Source organism: Larimichthys crocea, chromosome XVII (assembly GCF_000972845.2).
Source record: "Larimichthys crocea isolate SSNF chromosome XVII, L_crocea_2.0, whole genome shotgun sequence".
Lineage (NCBI taxonomy): Eukaryota > Metazoa > Chordata > Actinopteri > Sciaenidae > Larimichthys > Larimichthys crocea.
Window position 1 is genome coordinate 2,238,827 of NC_040027.1, and position 13,916 is coordinate 2,252,742.

Below are 13,916 nucleotides of genomic sequence, written 5' to 3' on the forward strand. Positions count from 1 at the left end.
CTTTGCTGGGTCTCAAGCAACATATCTGTCTTATTTTGGGACCCATATCTACACAGTGTTTCAGCCTGAAAGCAGATACACAGAGGCGGCTGACATGATGCCATCGGAGGAGGCACACTGGGGAGGACATCAATCACGACGTACAACACTTTCCATTTTTGACAAGGTTTCAAGAGCCTGGGAACTTACTGCTAAGACTCAAATCACTTTTATCTCATTTATGGCACCAGCAAAGTGGAATATGTTAACAAACCATGATTTGAATGAGTTTTATTTCTTTTTATTTTGGCCTTTTGTTTTAGGCTGGCTGTCTACTTTTAAGGTCTCTTACTCTCTCTCTCATTTGTTTGTTTTTATGGGAAGCACTTCTTTTGAAAGGTGCTATATAAATTATAATTATTGTTATCATTAAATAAAATTGAAACTGTATGATTGTGTTGTTGTTTTATCTGTTGTACGGATTTCTTATGTAGCAGTTAATCAATCTGTGGTTTTATTTAATGCTCATGTGTTTATTGTACCCTTATGTTTAGTTTAAGTTTGTTATGCTATGTTGATTGAGCAAACTTTATTACGCAAAAACAAATTGTTTGGTTGCTATATTTGGATTTAGATTTGTGATGTCCCAATGAAAACTGTTAAGGCTTGCTCTGTCAATAGACTTTTTCACAGCAGCCATGAAGAGCAGGTAAACACAGGTGTTACCAATGACACTAATTAAGGCTCCATTCCATTCAGCTCAGACAGAGTCAGGGAGCTGCTGTGGTGCATGCTGACTCACTGGAAAGACTCTGCTACAATAAATGGAACTGAACCTTAATTAGTGTCATTGGAGACACCTGTCTACTATTTCATGTCAAAATGTTTACTATTCAGACTAATACAGAGATTGTTTCTGAAAAAGAAATCTTTAAACGGCCAAAAAAAATTCAAGGTCACCGGTAGCCGAGAAGGATATCCACAAACCAGACATCTGTGGTAGCAGCTTTAGCCACAGTTTGAGCACAGGGGACACATCATTAACTTTTGTGACAGTCATCGAAGTAAGTCAGCTGAAGCAATGTGTGGATTAATCCTGTCAACATTACAGTGTTCCTGAGCTGTTGCCAGTAGCTGAGCCTGAGTCCATGGGTCTTGCGTCGTATGTCGACACCAGTGCGATATGCAAATGAACGTGTTGGAAAGCAGGCGAGGCGTCAACATTATGTCACTAAGGTTAACTTACAAGTCATGCAACTTCTTACTAGTTAACATTGTGTTCGAAACAAATCAGTAACATTTAACAGCTACTGCTAACACTGAAATACTTAGAAACTAGATCCACTGTTATAATATTTATTATATTACAGTATTATTTACTCTTGGTTCATGTTTTTATGTAGAGAAGTTTATGTTATTTGAACTTTGCATGTTCAATACTGTAAGGAGACCTGATTGAGTGCTATGATATCCATGTATACTGTACTGCCTCAGAATATCATGAGTCATGTTTGTTGTACCTCCTGTGAGATACCTGTGATCATGGGACCTGGGACTGGCAATACCAGTATTCTATGACCTGTTAAATACAAAGTACCTGGAAATTAGACGTGACACAGCAAAATTATTCAGAGAATTTCCTCTGTGGAGCAAGTAACATGATATCCTCCAGTATAGTGTTGATGGGACACACGTAGAGAAAGATGATGCGTATTTAACATCTGCGTCAATGTGGAGAGCGAGGGTGCTAAAGACTGTTTTTCAGCATGTGTGTGTGTGTCCAGTAGTCCACAGTGGACAAGCTGTTTGTGTGTGTTGGGAGGGGGTGTTGACAGTGGAGGGGAAAACCCTTTTAGCACGTTCATAAAAGCGGCATTTAGCATTGTCACAACAACTGCTTAGGAAAAGCCAAGCCTCCATTAAACAAGGGCAATGATGCACTACAAAGTCACAACCCCTCAGCACGGCGGCCCGCCATGCAGCCAGCAGACCCCTCTGCATAACTTACTGCCTGCGTTGTGTACAGTTCCTGGTACACAGGAGCATGAGAGAGTTTTTCTGAGTGATTTCCAGCGTGAAGTTATGGTGTTGATTAGCGCAGTGACAGGTGCCATGATTAAAATGGCCGATAGTAATAGTGCAGCATTCATGCATTGACAACTTTGCTCTGCATGGCTTTGTGAGGGGTGATGTATGACACCATTAGGGTAACCTCAGGGCCCTGGAGGACACTTATCTCCCTCGTCACGTCCTTCACACTTCCCATTCTCCCTCCAACAAAAGGACGCCTGCTCCCCAGTCTGCATGCTTATGAATTGTGTGTGTGTGTGTGTGTGTGTGTGTGTGTGTGTGTGTGTTCACTGTCCATATCTGGTAGTGAACATGAATACTGGCTTATGTGTTGCATGTTTCATTATGTCTGTATATATGTTTTAGTTAGTACATCTTTGTCAGGTGCAGGCGTCTTTTTTTTATATTACAGTGGAGGTGATTAAACTGTACCGTGACATCATCCTGTGCCTTTACTCACTGAACACAAGATTTTATGCAATCCCTAAATTAGTTTGCTAACCATTTAAATGCAACTAAATGTCAGTGTTCTCTTTTGTATCCATCATTTCTTGAAGGTGCAGTTCAAGTTATTTGAAGTGGGGTTTTATTAGGTACTAGAGCAAAGCAGTGCTGTGGTGAAGCGGTGACAATATGCTCACTATAGCTTTCACTTAAACTGATATCGATTTTTGTTTTATGTAGCTAAAACATATTTTCTGCTGACCCTGTCCACAGCAGCGCAGTGCTCTACTTCAGCGCCGGGACTTCTGTCTGCTTCTCCACATTCAAACTGGAAACGTGCTGACTGCTGTCTACTGTAAGTAACACACTGATCACCTCATACAACCCCTCTTCACAACCCTGAACTATCCCTTTAACACATACCACAACAAAATAGTATTTGATCTTTATCCAGTTCACAAAATCATTTATATTTTTTACATGTTTTGTCCACATTCATGTAGTTTATAGGAGGTATTAGTAGTAGTTCTAAAAAAAGACTGTTAAAGACTCCGAAGGTGACGGCGGTGTTTCTGGCATGGCAGCTGATCTATGGGAAGGCAATTGCATAAACATAAAAATGATTGTCGCTCTGATAACTTCAACAACTTCTTGAGTTGTAGAATCCTGTCTCATAGTGTTATAAACAGCTCCGCTGTGTTTCTGAGATTGTGTTTCATCGTCTCACCGGTGCCTGAAGCAACATGTCAACAAGTGTGTGTTTTCCGTCCAAAGGGACAACAGACACGTTTCTATTTTTAAAGAGCACAGGTTTAATGATGAGTAAAAAATGGCCGCTGTATTTGTTTGAATCATTGTCAAAGGTAATACGCTGTATTTAGCAGTGCTCGTGATGATGTACAAAGCATAAGATAACTGTAAACACCTTCATGCCCATGGGGCCTGTCTGTCGCGCTGCGCTAGGCAAATGTTTGTGAGAACACCTCCGTAAACATGCACATCCTTGGGGGGGTTCAGCCAAGAGGTGGCTGACACCTAACACACCCCCACCACCACCACTGATACTGCAGTCATGTCAACGGAAGTGTAAGGCAATACCCAGTTTTCCTAACAAGTTGAACCCAGCCGGAGGCATCCTGGAATCCCGAGACTCCAAACACTTGTCCCCACCCCACTTCAAAAATACACACACCCTTATTTTTGGCGGCATGCAACCCCTTAATTATTTCAGTGGGCTGAATTTGAGACGATTGGGTTCTTAAGGTTTTTCGGAGGGCATGGAGTCAAGATACTCAAGAACTGCAAGAAAGAAACACCAAAGGCGACAGGATATTTAAGGGAGGGCGTGGGGGGTGGGTCAAGTTTTAAGGGATAGACACGTACACTCGCACTCACACCAGAACACACACATGAGCAAACTGCTGTCCCTGTCTCTCTTGAGCCCTTCTCTGCTGTCCTCGAGCCGCCAGCCCACCACTGCTGATGAGAAAAACAGACACAAGTGCTAAGCTCTCTCTTTGCCTCGGATTGATAACATTTGTAATTGAGGTGCTTACTGTGGAGTGCCAGCTTCCTTGGTCATGGTCGGTGGTTTCCAGGTTGTCTCAGCGCAGAGGCGGGAGGCGAGGAGGCAATGGGGAGAATCTGAATGTGTTAAGAGTGTGTGGTGTCCACACGGCCATTAGCAAACAAACTCGGGTGGGGAAAGCTAAGATCAAATTCAGTGCCCTCTAAAGGCTAGGTCAGTGATTTATGCCAGCACTTTTTATTTATGAATCATCATTTGATGAAGGCTGATTACAAAATATTCCATGACTTTTCCTCAGTGCTGCAGTCACATGTTTTTATGAATGAATGGTAATTCATGATATCATAGATATAGATATGTGTTGGTGCGTGCGAGGTGGCAGCCTGTGGCCGCAGCTCCCGTCTATATCTATCTAAAATGACTGAAATACTATCAAATCGGACATGAAGAGAAAAATAAACTGTTGTCAAACATAGTGTACCGTGTAAATTATAGCTAAATCTTAACACATCTAAATATGTATAATCAAAGATAGGACCAGGATTATCTGGATTTAATTTGTTGTTGATCGCACCTATTATTTTATTGCAAACACCTGTTGTTTGCCTATAAAGACGGTCGTGTGGCGAGTGATGTAATGGAACAGCATGAATATAATTAGAGTAATGATGCATTGACATATAGTTTGGTGCCAAAATGTGGGCAATGAAAGCGAACCGTGTTCAGGATACCAGGCCTGTATTAGAAATTTCTATTACCAAATTTTTTCAACACAGAAACTTTGCCACAGTTGGGTTGTCAGGTGAGCAGAGGATTTTTGAAATGTTCAAAATGAATTGTCTAAACAGTTTTTTTTCTTGAGGGAAAACATTGGAACAGTTGTCTTTATGGGGACATTTGCTAATATGCAACAATCCCCATAGGCCAGATTAAAACACATATCACATCATAGTGTGTAATAGCACACTGAACCATCAAGACACCTGATAGGATTTTCTGTTATTAAAATGATCACGTTTATTAAAGAGAAGAGGCGTTGTGTCTCAACAAGTCCCTCTCAGTCTAATAAACATTGTGCAGAACTTCTCTGCGCTACAAGTGCAGATCAATAGAGACTGAATGAGAGTAATAGCTTTCACCTTAAAACACACATATTCCAATTAAGCCCAGTTTTCAAACAGACACTTGACATTTTGAGAGCAACTATTGGGTGCATCAGTGGTTAAATATAAACATCCAAACTGAATCACTGATTATTTGAGACAATTTCTAGAGAGAAAGCCATAAGAGCTCCAGATGGGGAAAAAAGAGAAAGAACAGATAAATGATATCCAGCTGGGTTCATCTTTGGAAAGGCCAAGTTTCCTTCTCCCTACATTTGTGCTTTGTGTAGTATTAAAGTTTTAAAGTTAGTTGTACAAATGACCTACAGAGATCGTGGCTCCCAAATGGCAAGTCTAAAAGCAACAACTCCGATAAATCATGGAGGGAAACTTGAGTCCGTGGCTGTTGTCAGAGATTTATCGGCAGCTGTATTTTTCTAGTGTCAACTGATGTTCCATAAGACTTAGCCAGCGTCTTACATTGCTTCCACCCATGCTCACTCCCCACCAACACATATCCAAACACACATACTCGCACTGCTCTGCACCTATCACACACACAGACAGACAGAAACACACACACACACACTCCACTTCTCCACTCCATCAACAGCTGTCCAGCATTTAAATTTGAGAGGTATTCCTATGAGACTGTTAAACACGACAGATTGAGATGAGTGGCAAACCTCTAGTGCTAGCATTAGCCCACTTATCTTATTAGTGGGGCAGCTCTAACACATTTGATACCCCCCCGGCTACTTGCCTCAGGGAACCCGCAATGGCTTCAAAGACCAGATCTGGCGTCCTGGTGGCTCAGCATGCTGAGACGCATACCACGACGATGTCGGTTTGAATTCAGTCCGCCGCAGTTGCTGCACGTCTTAGTGTCACTCTATCTTTGCAGTGACTTCTCAATAAACTATTTGATGAACAACACGTTTCCAAATAGTTTAAATACATTAGTGAGAAAGAAAAATATAAATATTTAAATACTAGATTCACATCATCATAATAATTTTATATGACATTTGATTTGTTGTTGTGGCAGTGGGTGCTTCTTGATCTAACCTGAAAATAGAACCTAAGAGGATACTTTTAAATCTCAGTCATGCTTGAAATGTTAACAGTGATAAGAATGCATGTTGTATAATTTACCTAAAATAAATAGCGGACCAAGGACTGACCAGGGACTAACTGGTAATTATTTTTTAGCTGTTTACAATTGCCTTATTCCAGTTCACCAGCTTGGCCAGTGTCCAAATAAATACATAATAGTATTGCATTAATGCTTAATCAATACAGAGCTTGCGCAATGTTATTACAACAGAAAGAAAGCTAATTATCTATGGCTGAGCACTGCAATGAAGGACTTGCACAGTAGTTCCTGACAAGATAATAGACATATTAATAATATTAATCCTCATCATTGAGAATACACAGGACAGCAGAAGCAGTCACTGATGTCACGGTGAACCCTCCCACTACATGAATAAGAGCTAAAAAGGTCTTAAACTCACCAACTGTCAGTGTTTCTTAAACTATGGCCTGTGACCCTGGGATGGGTCACAGGCCTATTTCTGGTCAGAACACACATAACAAGACTACAAGTTGTTTTTCACAAGTGTGGGCTGCAGAGTAAGAGCTCATTTCTTATAGCTGGGTGGTAAAATATTTACAACTTTATTTAACCAAGAAAGGACTTCTGCAGGACTCATCCTGACCAAGCAGCAGTATATAGAACATGTTATGTTAGAGATATACTGTAGATAAAAACTTTACAACACTTATTTTTTGTTTATTTAAATGGGTTAGCCAAAGGATAATCAGTGAAATATTATTCTAACAAATCCTCATGATTGAGAAGCTGTTTGAACCAATTAATTATCCAAATTGTATATATAAATATCTAAATTTCAAACATTGTATTGTTTTTATTTATTTATTTAAGCATTATTTAATCAAACGTAATTTATATTTCAGAAGAATAAAGATCAACAAAACAGGTGTGACAAAAAGGATCTAAAATTAATTCAGAAAGTCAAGTCAGCTTTGTTTTTTCAAAAATCAAACAGAGCCTCATGCTTGAATAGAGGTGATGAACAGTATGAGCTTTGTTATAAAAATATGATATAAAATGATCTTAAAACATTCTGCATATTTTTGCACATTACAAAATATAGAGAGGTTGGGAAACTACTGCACCGTGCAAAAAATGTATTTGGGTGCTAGCTTCAAATACTTTCCACTGCACTTCAGTAACACGATTAAGCACGATGTGTGTGTGTGTCTTTTTGAAATGACCCACTTAACTGGATTGGTGTGATTGACAAGCAAGTTCTGTAGTGGTAATGATATGGTGTAAAGGAGTCTCTCTGTGTTCCTGTAAGTAGCAACACATAAGTCTAACCTTTAGCTGCTCACTGAAAACTGAGCCGAGGCGAGGTGCTTTGATGATTTGAACCCCGTGCTTATGCATCAAGAATACACACAAACACACACGCACAGCTGCGGAGCCACACACAAAGCCAGGGAAATACTTATTTTGCAACCCTGTGTAAAGTATACTGCACCTTGACTGCTGTCGTCAGTGCTAAACCTCCTGGGTAACAGGAAACAGCTTGTGATCTTTCTTAGATCCTTTCCTGTTGGTACTTTGGGTGACAGGTGAAGGATAGTCAGTCTTTGCGCTTAAGTTCAGATACGCCAACTCACACTAACACGCATACACACACACACACATAGCTACACAATCCTCCCCATCAGCACCCCTGGTGTAGAAATCGCTTACCAAGACTCTTTGCTATTCTTAAAGGGGGCGTGTGAACATGTTGGGTGGGCAGCACTTCGCTGCTCACCTGCCTTTCTTTAGCACACTCTTCACTCTTTCTTTCTCACACTTTCCTCTGCCCCCGGTCACACTCTCTCTCTCACACACACACACACACACACACAAACACACAACCACCCACTTGTCACCATAAAACAGGTTGTGTTGTCAAGTTGCCTGTCACCATGCTTGTTCCTCTGTGCCATATATGAGCTCTCTCAGCTGTTCCTCGCAGTTGAACCACAGTTAACCCTACACACATGCACACTCGTGTACACACACACACACACACACACACACACACACAGCTTGCACTTTTTGTCTGGCTCTTTCTCACTGCTGCCCTTTCACTATCAGCTAACATACTGCAACCCAATCCGTGCAGCAGCGGAGTCATTCACTCTGTCTGTCAGTGTTTAAGTGTCACTAAGTGAGTTTACAGCATTTCTTCTGTGTGTGTTGCAGTGCACACTCTCAGTCATTATCTTATGATATTTCAGCTCTTTACTGTTGTAGTGAACAGTGGTTAACTATGAATATATTTTTTATTAGTTTCTATATCAGATAGAGCAATCCCAAGTTTAAATGCCAAACTCATAAACCAAGAATAAACTAAAGCAGAAGTCTGTCACCATAAATCAACAGATGGGGTAAGAGACTGAAGCTGGTGATATCCAAATACTATGACATGTAAATAAATGTTTCAGGTCAGGGGAAACAACAATTAAAACATTATGCCTTTTCAGACCAAACTCAACATAAAAAAGTGGACATTCATATTTTAATAAAAATATCTTAGTAAGTAAGAGAGTAATAATATTAATAAACTAATAAACATGAAATATAATAAACAAAATGAGTAATTTAATTTTGAAATAAATTAAATTAAACATAAATAAATTGCCCTCCTTATCTATGACGTCTCATCCTAAAATGTACTGGTAACCAAAAAAATAAACTAAACAACAACAACAACAACAACAACAACAACAACAACAACAACAACAACAACAAAAGAAGATCCCACCTCTTGGCTTCAAGTTTAATTACAATTTTAATTACTACAAACTGAATTACAATTTTAAAATCCAGGTGGCAGGGTGTAACATTAAATCAGTCACCTTTGTGAGGCAAGAAAGAAACAGTTGGTCTCTGTCAGGAGTTCAACATCTTAGCTTGCACATGTTTTTTTGTTTTTTTACAAAGACAAGTTTGACATGAATCGGGCATATCAGCTATTATTATTATTATTATTATTATTATTATTACACAACAGAGTTGTGGGTGCTCCAGTTATTATTTCATTTTAAAAAAGTGTTTTGTTTTGTGTTTGAAATGGGGACCATCTCATTTAGAATAAATTAAACAGCCAGGTCACATCTTTTTCACATTTATTGTATGTATCTGTTCAAAATGTGTGTATTGGCATTACAGCCTCTAAATTACCCGTTTAGGTAGCTTGCAAATTAGATTTAAAAACTGAAAATACATACATGTTTGTATGTATGTATGTAATGAGCATTTCACCAGGATGTGAACGCTATTGCCAACCTGTGACATTGTGAGTTGAGTACATCGGCGCTTTTACTCAAAGTAAATAATGTTGCCACACAAGTTGCTGGTACCTGTGAAAGCGTTCTGCAGTTAAATGGGCAGTGATGAGCGTATTTGTCAACACATGCGGTCTCCCACCGCTGCGAACAGCAACACTTCATGGCACAGCCAGACTTCCGTCTAACTAAGCACAATACAGTCGTGGAAAGCATTAGAATCCCCCCAACTCACTCCATCACCATTTCCAAAGTGATCTGATGGAGATATTACCTAAATGGCTGGCAAGCTGTGGGCTGCTAACTAAATGCTAATATGTGTCAGGGCCTGGGTGAGGATTTATGGCTCACCATCTGCTCACCAGCATACAGTACAATGTTAGCTTACAATGTTAGCTTTGATCAAGACCTCCCTGTTCATTCCTCCCAATCACTCATCTGAGTAGGAATTAGCACCAAGTTCTATCTCCTTTACCCTAATCATGTTCTCCGCTGCACGCTGCTCATTTGAATAGTAATTAATTTGCATTCTGGGGCCCGGATATTTGTTTTTTAAACCATACATGATAGCGCAATTAAAAAATGTTGTTTTCTGATTCATAACATAATTAGGGGGCCTGCAAATGAATAGCCATTAAAACAGTGAGACCCTACTTTGATTAAATGAGAAAACAGCTTCTGTGTGAACTGCTTTTCTCCCCGTGAATCCAGCTACTTTTCGGCACTTCCAGTAAACACTGTGATCAACTTATTCAAAACGTATCTGACAGCACACTTTGTCTTTGAAAACATTGTGGAAAATGTCATTTAGGGTGAGCTTGTCTCTGTACTTATTGCTCAAACACTGTGTGACATTTAATAGAAGCCACATAATGAACTAACCATTTGCTAGTGATCTATATGGATCTGTGAAGGAAAATAGTGAACTTTGTGAAGAATTCCATCCAATCCATCTGTCCAAACAAGTTTATTCTAGCATTTGTCTTCCCAGAGAAACCTCCAGGCCCAGAGCGTGCCTAATGCCATTTGATGAAACAGTAAAGATTCTCCATATCTTTTCCACAGTAAAAGGCTAATTGCTGTGCTGTAGTCAGATTTACGTCCTCCCCATTCTCCTTTATGCGTCAGGCATCTGTAAGCCCTCACGCTGCCAGTCTCTGAAGGGGTGTATGTTATGATCCCGTGTCAGCGAAATCAATCCTTATCAATTTTAAAGTTCAGGTTTTTATTTCATGGCTTTCAAGGGAGCGCCTCTCAAGCGAAAATGACTATTCCAGCTCTTTTTTTTTTCCTCCTGCCCCCACCTCTCTTCCCATCTGCGTCCATATTGATTGTCTGTGTGTGCGGCTCCCCTGCGATTTTTGCCCCGTGGCGGCCCCTGGACTGTTGTCAGCAAGCGCCTGAAGACATAGCTGAGTTAAATAATGCTAACTAGAGCCAGTGATCTGTCTCAATGCAGCTTCCCGGCATTAACACGCTCTGGCAATTGTCATGTCTCCACAATGTCTGAGAAGAGACAAACAAAGGTCAAATGAGATACCACAGAAGATCACCCTTTGCTTTAGAAAGGATGAACGAACATCATTTTTTTGAAATGTATATCAACCGCAAAATTATATCTCAAACACTTCATTTCTCAAACAGACTTTAAACTATAATTGTCAGGCAAGAATATGTGTCACAGATCTAAAGACTGTTCTACGAGGACTGACTGATTGGACATTACCTCTGAACATATGTGCACTGTTGTGTCTGATTGTGTGTGAACAAAACTGTGTTTACTGTACACGAGACAAAGTAATGCTGCGGTGGTGGTGTGACTAAAGAGTCTGATTGTAATTAGCCAGTGAAAAAGTTGGGAAGTACGTCACACACTGAACTTCATCATTCATATTTCATGTTGAATCATCTTGTTGGGCAACCAAACACACAGTGCACGCAATGTAGCATCGGCTTAAATTTGAATCACAGTCTTGAATCCCAGTTTATTTTTTCTCACTGGGATTGAATACAAATCCAAAAAAAATGTAAAATTAAGCCACATTTACTTTGCCCATATTGTCTTGACCTGCTTTCAGTACACCAACAGAGAAATAGTTCCTGATAGCGCCAAGTCTAAGCATTTACTGGCAACCAACAAAGTTTACCCCCTCGGTTTCTTTGACTCTTTTCCTTTTACAACTTGTGTCAGGTAAACATTGAAGTGCTGAAGATTAGGCGGAGGGGCTGTTGTCCACATTGTGTATGAGTACAAGTGTGTACGTGTGCATGTGTGTGTACTGTGCAAGGGATAGCTGTGAGGCCTCCAAACAGTAAACTAATGGTTCAGCGCTAAATGCCCACTAAGTGGGTGGGACAAGGATGGCCTGACCCTGCTGGCCTTCCCACCAGTCCCCTCTAACAGCTTGGCCTCAGGGTCAGCTCAATTTCCCCACTGCTGAGTGGTCATTACGGAGCACGGCTTTGATAAATGCTCACGGCTGCTGCTGCTGCTCCTGCTGGCTAGAAGCACTGCACATCTCCCAGGCACAGAAATCTCTACTGTGCAGTCACATAGACAGAGAGTAGGGGAAAGAAATGGGGTAAAAGAAGGGATAAGGGAAGAGAGAAGAGAAGGCAATGGATCGGGAGGATGAGAGGAAGGTGGAGGACCAACAGGAAGGAGATAGGAAGAAGCTCAACCTAAACAGGACCAAAAAACCCAATGTTACATGCTCGCACACAGCCAACGTTGCCTAGCAACCCCGTGATGTGAGTCTGCTCACATTTCCACTCAGACAGAAAAGGTACAACGAGAAAGATAGAAGAGGCAGCAAGGAGGAAAAACAAATCAGATGAAGATTGTTACAGACCCCAGCGACCGCCCCAATCTCTCTCTCTGTGGCGCTCTCTGTCTTACTTCCACTGAGACAATGTTGATAAAAACCTCTGAATGCAATCATCTCACATGCTACAAATGCACTGAATGCTCCAAGGTGCTAGTTTGACAGTGCAGGGCACTCAGGCAGATTCGCTCTGCTGATCTTCATGGCCTTTGTCCCACGTTCTCTGTATGGCTTCATCTCCAAACTTTTACTGCCAAGTTGCCAGCAGTTAATTCAAAACCATATACAATGCTATAAAGACACAGAAAAGAGCAAAAAGCCTTTCTAAGACTATTCAAGCACTCAGACCGAAGTACCCAGTTTTATTTATCCAGAGTCTGCAGAGCCATTAGCATTTCTCCATATAGTGTGAACACTAACTAAAACACTTTTCAAAATGCAGCAATTCCAGGGCAACTTTACACCAAGACTCGCACAAGTTGTAAGCAAGAAAGAAAGTTGAGAGTCGGAGGAAAGCACTATGGCCGCTGTGTTTTAAGTAGAAGGGGCTCACTCACTCCAGCTTTACTTGCACAGGCTCTTAACAGTCTAATCAGACATGAGGACAAGCTAAAAAGCAGCCGAGTGACAGTATCGACTGATCTACTGCTGTGCAAGCAGAAAACTACTCTTATTCCTGTGCTATCAATATTCTGGCCTCAAGTAAGGTTCTGTAATTGACAGCTCACCTACAGGAAAAAATCAGAACATATCTGGAGTCAAGCCACATGTTTGTGTATAATGTACACTATTAAAATGATTATTTAGGAGAAATCTCTTTTTTCTTTCTCAGGAACTTTGCCTGACTCAAACTCTGAGGTTAATTTGTGCCACCCTCATGAAAGACTGTGCCATCCCCGCTGAAGCTGAAAACATAAACCGTGGCGATCCAAGGGAGGGTGAGTTGTTTATGGTATTTTCTCTGTTTGTGTTTGCTAACCACACAATAAGGTAGAGTTGATTACACACTCATACAAAACACACACACCAATACAATCAAGAGGGTCCCTCAAAGGCCCCATATTGCACGATGACAGTGGAGCAACCTAAAAAGAGACATGGAAGATTGCACATGATTGGAGGTGGAAGAAAAGGAAGAGGGGTAGATTAGTTCAAATATCTATAACAAGCACCTTCTTGCCTCTGTGTATTTGTCTTCAGTGCAATGACTGTCTTCAAAGTCTCAGTCTCAGTTCTTTATGAAGATTTATTCTTAACAGGGTATCCTTAAAATTATTTGTGCAGTCCATCACTTTATTGTATCTTTATTGTATTATTTATTCTCTAATCGTTCTAATCGCTGCATACCTTTGTGCATTTATGCCATCACCAGTAACATTGTGCTTATTTATATCATGGCCACTGTGTTGGTAAAACTATTATGCATTACATTATAATAACATAGTACCATTTATAGAACATGGCAGGTGTATGTATGAGCGCACCTGTGGTACATGCACGTGTGTGAATGTCTCTAAGAGATTGATGTGGTGCAGCGAGCTAAAGTAGTCTCACACCTCCCCAGCTGCTCTGTCTGAGACAGAGGCCTGC

The 13,916-nt window shown here is 40.6% G+C and overlaps 1 long non-coding RNA gene across 1 annotated transcript; it reads left to right on the top strand.

Annotated features, from left to right (window-relative positions):
• Nucleotides 1–928: 928 nt before the first annotated feature.
• LOC113748038 (uncharacterized) lies at nt 929–13,266 on the top strand. Its single transcript, XR_003464079.1, has 3 exons — nt 929–1,043; nt 2,767–2,848; nt 13,159–13,266. It is a non-coding gene; the product is annotated as an uncharacterized LOC113748038 (long non-coding RNA).
• The last annotated feature ends 650 nt before the right edge of the window (nt 13,267–13,916 follow it).